The sequence below is a fragment of the Papaver somniferum genome, chromosome 4 (genome assembly GCF_003573695.1).
Source record: "Papaver somniferum cultivar HN1 chromosome 4, ASM357369v1, whole genome shotgun sequence".
NCBI lineage: Eukaryota > Viridiplantae > Streptophyta > Magnoliopsida > Ranunculales > Papaveraceae > Papaver > Papaver somniferum.
This window is the reverse complement of record NC_039361.1, coordinates 58,354,290-58,359,364: the sequence shown is the minus strand read 5'-3', so window position 1 is coordinate 58,359,364 and position 5,075 is coordinate 58,354,290. Positions and strand designations below refer to the sequence as shown.

Here is a 5,075-nt window from a genome sequence, read left to right as displayed (position 1 = left end):
TTGTATATGCTAGCTGTGTTGATATTAGAATTCAGACCAGTAGCTCAATCAATTAGGATGCATAGGTTCATCTTGGCAGTGACCTTCAGACAGATATGGGAAACATCGATCACTTTAGTAAACATCGCAACCATCTATATCTATTTCCATCTTCTTTATCTATTCATTTGTGATTGTGGTTTGTTAGTTTCCGATATTGTGGCTTGTTCGACTTTCTTAACAGAGCTTAATTTATATATATTAATTTGGATCCATAACAAGGTACCTCCTTTTGCAACCATTTTGGATTCATTCATGGATTTGTCACAGGTAGATGGAGTTGAAAATATAGGTTTTGTAGGCAGACCTCTTGTAAACCTTCACGAGACTATAACTCGTCCACTAGGGACACCTAGGGGTTCAAAGGCCTATTATTCATGCTAAGAGTAACTGTATCCTCGGCGACACGGAGTTGTATGTATGTTTTAGAATTTTTTGTTTGATTTGCTCGAGGACTAGCAAAGTCTAAGTGTGGGGGAATTTGATAGGTGTTGTAAACACCTACTTTTATATCTAGTATTTATGCTTTCTTTTGCGAGTTTTCTTGTATATTATGTATCTTATGTTTACTTTTGAGTGTTTAGGTACTTTGGAGTCATTTGGAACGAAAGAAGAAGAAACAAGGCAAAAGTGTCATTTCAAGTGCAACTGATGTTGGAGGCTGATTATTTCTCATTATTTGCTTTTATTTCTTCATCTCTGTCTGAAAAGCATGACAACCTTAGTGATGAAAAGGAATTGAAGAGAAAAAGTGGATATGAGAAGTAAGAGACGGCTACTGTTGATGAAAGAATTCAAAGAAGAGCAAAAGCGTCATACCAATAAACTGGATACCAAGGACGTCGATGGCAGGAAACCTGGAGATGACGCTGATTTTCAACAACTATGCATTCAGGGCTCAAGGCAATACAACCACATACTATGTGGCCTACAAGCAGCTGGGTTGGAAGGACCAGGGGCTTAGTACTGGTGGCCTAACTTGTACCAGCTAAGGTAGAAAGGGTGCGTCTAGTTCTGAATGGAGTTCACCATATGTGAGTCACACATGTGCATTCAAGATGGAGAAAAATTAGGTCTCACTTCTCAGTTGAAACCCAATTTGAGTTTTTCTTTTGTCACTAGTTAACGAGCAGAGATGGAGATCGAGCAAGCTTGTTGCTTCCAACCATGGGTATTTACCAGGGTTCAGAGTTCTTCTCACAGCCAACAAGGGGCAGGATTGAGTGTCTTCAAATCATGGAGATTTTGGCCAGAATTGCATGGAAGGAACGGGGTTTGTTGCAGTCATTGATTCAGCTGCTGGACGAGGTGATTCTAGGACAAATTCGTGAATGGGAGATGAGCATAATTGAGGGACTTGTTGCCGTGAATTAGATGGGTCTTGGTGTTCGAATTTATTCATGTTCTGAGATGAAAATCAGGGAAGAAGGCATTCCTATGGTCTGAGATTTGTGACTGATTTTGTACATCTATAAAGGGAAGAATTGAAGGGTTTGGCTATGAATTTGAAGTCAAGAGAGAAATGAATTGGGTTTTGCTGACGGTTGAGTATGAGAGATGTTCTGATGGCAGTGGAGAATAAGATTTGGCGGAAACTGCAGGAATGGGTTGTTGTTGATGTTGTCTCAATGGATTTAGATGCTGAAATGGGTCTGTTAGGGTTTGTTACAAACGAACCTCACAGATATGAAGAGGATGATGCAGTTCTTGAGCTGATCTTGTTGCTGTTAGACAGAAGTAATTATGGGTTTGTCTGAATTCATGGGTTTGAGCAGTTGCAATTGGAAGAAGGGGTTAGATGCATGTTAGGGTTTGAACTCAGTTGAAGAGTATGGTGTTGTTCATGGGGATTTATCTGCTGTTTTAGTTGCATCCGGATGAGTATCCAGAGAGGAATCTGTTTGATGTTGAGAATTACAGGGAGGAGGTTCATGAAATTGAAGATGCAGTTGGAGCTCAAATGGAATTTCTGCTGTGTGTGCAGTAATGGAAGTGAGTTGCAGTGGTGATGAAATTGCAGTTGGAAACTGAGATGGCTAGTGATGCTGAGATATGGAATTGAAGGAATGAAGCAGAATGGTAAGCTGGTGTGTTGGTTGGCCTGCAGCTGAGCTGAAGTGCGCAACTGGAAGCAAAGATATGCAAGCGGAGATGTGTTGGTTGCAGCTGTACAGGTCATGGTGAATGAATGGATGCATGTTTAGTGCTGATTGCAGGGACCTATGGACTAGAATGAGTTGAAGCTGCAGGTGGTAATGAAACTGAAGAGCAGCTACAACTAACAGTGGATTGCAGGTGAATATGAGATTGTATCAAGTGTGTTGCTATGTATTATTTCCTGTACTGAAGTTGCAGGAAACTGGTGGTTGATGCTACAGAGATCTGGCTGGAGTTGGTCGTGCTGATGGTGCTGTGCAGCTGAAGCTGATCCTGAGAGGGAATTGCAGTTGCAGTCAATAAAACCCTTTGCACATGGAGTCACAGGAAATGATGCAGTGCTGAGCTGCAATGAGGAGCGGAGAAATATTGAGATGGGAAATCAGTGAAGCTGTTATGTAATTTCTGTTGAATTGAGATGAAGTTAGGGTTCTGAGATTCAAGGGTTTGGTGGTTGAATATGGTGGATCTGAGATGTTCGATAATTAGCAGTCCGTGGTGGGTCGATTAATGGAATCTGATTGAATTGGTTTTAATGGATTTCTGAAGTTGAGAAGAACAAGAAGTTGCTGCCAGTATTGGTGTTAGGAGGGAAGAATTGGAAAATGGGTTGAAGTCAGATTCAGCTAGGAGTTGCAGTTGGTGCTGCAGTTTTGGTGGAGTTGCTGCTGAAGCTACATATGGTACTGGTAATGGCATTGTGGGTGCAGAGGCTACAACAAATGGAAGTGCAAGGAGATTCCTTTTTTTATTGATGCTGCTGTGAAGTTGTATTACAGGGTTTGGCAAGAACTGAAGTCATCTTGAAGGCACTGGTGCTGGCTGTGAAGTGCTATACAGGGAAGATTGAGAAGCTATGAAGCTGGAATGGCAGAAGTTGGTGGTTAAGATGATACTGCAGTTGGAGATAGAACAGTAGAAGTGGCTTGAGGCAGAGCTGAAGAACATGAAAGGATCTGTTGATGCTGACATTACAAGGTAGGGTGAGTTAGCTGCAGCTGGTTATGAAGCAGTTGCAGTTGAGATGGAAGCTGCAGAAATGATGCAGTTGGTGTGCAGCCGAGAAAGAACCAAGTGATGTTGTTGTTGCAGTTGTGTGGTTGGAGTTGTTAAACAGAGAAGTGGGTTCCAGGTTTGAGAAATGGTTGCAGCTGAGCTGTAGTTGGTTTGTGATGAGAAGGGATTGCTCGCGTCGCTGGTGGAATTAGGAGTTGAGCTGCAGAGATGGTGTTGCTATAGGTTAATGTTGGTATGGAGTGAACTGATAGATGGGGTAGTCTACCGAATGAACGGTTTTGTATGAGATGGAATTGTGCAGGGAAATTAGCCTGAGACAGGCCGGAAATCAACAAGAAAACAAAGGGAACACGGCTGGAATTTCATTCTGCCGATTTCACTCAGTGATCCGATCCGACTCAGCTGATCCGGTGCGACTCGGATGGACTTGGACCTACTTTGAATGGGCTTCACTTGTGGGCTGTTTTAGGAGCCGGCTTTTAGCAGGGGATATGGGTGCGACCTAAGTTAAGAAATCAGAGGAGGGAAAGTATAAAAGGGAGAAACCCACAATTATCTATTATCTTTGTATCTTATCTTGGTCTCTACTTTTGTTTTATAGGGTTTAGAAACATGATTTTTCTCTTTATTCTTGTGATGAACTCCATGAACATGTGTAGCTAATTATCTTTTGGTTAAGGAATAAGTTGGATTTTCAAACATGGGTTGTGCTCAATAAATTAGTTTCGTCTCATGTTTTATCGATTATGATTCGCTAGAAATATCGCCATGTATGATTGATTGTTAGTTTTGTCAAGTTACAAATTGGTAGAACTCGTAATCATATCTATTGCTAGTTTAGGGTTTATTATACGTAAACGTGATACACCTTGAATACAAGTAGCATAATTGTGATTATTGCTTGTAATGATACATCCTAGTAGTCACAAGTGAGTCATAACCTTTGTTAAATCGGATTAGTGCTTTTACACGTTCGATTGCTTTGATTGACCTGATTTCATAAAACTTAATGCATCTAGGGAATTAAACTTGATTAGTGCTTATACACGTTAGGTTGTTCTCTAAGGTAGAATTCATACTCGCGTCTTTTAATGTGTTTGTTGATGAAAATAGGAGATTTGCGGGATATACTTGCGATCAAGGTATCTTAGGGCCTTTGATAAAAGAGAGATTAAATATCAATTATAGTTATTGTTAAAAAGCATGTTTGTGAATGAAGATGAATCCTTAACCAATATCTTCTCTATTTGATTTGCTTGTTTATTTCTTTGTTTTGTTTTTATTTTATCTTAGTATATAAAAATCAGAAAACCCCCCATTGGTATTTATAGAAAACCGAAACAATTTGACAACCTTAGTCCTCTATGTGGGAACGATCCTTTCTTGCCCTTGCTGTATTTATATTTTGAGTAGTAAGAAAGTGTAATTTATTTTTGACGCATACGACAACGATCACTATCAACAATTGAAGAGAAATGATTAACGCCTTCTACAGAAAGTACTTCTTTGTGTTAGAGAAAATTACTCTCTATGATCTTGTAAGAATGTTTCAGAGGAGCAATGAACACCCCAATGACTACGTGAAAAAATTCAGAGTCCAGGTCCTGGATTGTCATGATCCAGATGTCACGGAGCAACAACTGGTAGACTTGTGTATCAACGGCATGATCCTAGTCTACAGAGCTTTATTGGAAAATCTTCGTTTCCAAACCTTCCCAGAGCTTCAATTAGCGGCGAAGAGATCGGCAACTACTGCACCCGTTTTACTGGAAAGAACAAAAGCTACAAAGGCTGAAGAACCGCGAGACACTCGAGGTAGCAGACGTCTGATCAACAAGCAATATAACCTTCAGCCTTCCACA

At 40.5% G+C, this 5,075-nt stretch overlaps 1 long non-coding RNA gene across 1 annotated transcript; it reads left to right on the top strand.

Annotated features, from left to right (window-relative positions):
• Window positions 1-1,085: 1,085 nt before the first annotated feature.
• LOC113275626 lies at window positions 1,086-3,960 on the top strand. Its single transcript, XR_003323688.1, has 2 exons — window positions 1,086-2,334; window positions 2,418-3,960. It is a non-coding gene; the product is annotated as an uncharacterized LOC113275626 (long non-coding RNA).
• Window positions 3,961-5,075: the final 1,115 nt, after the last annotated feature.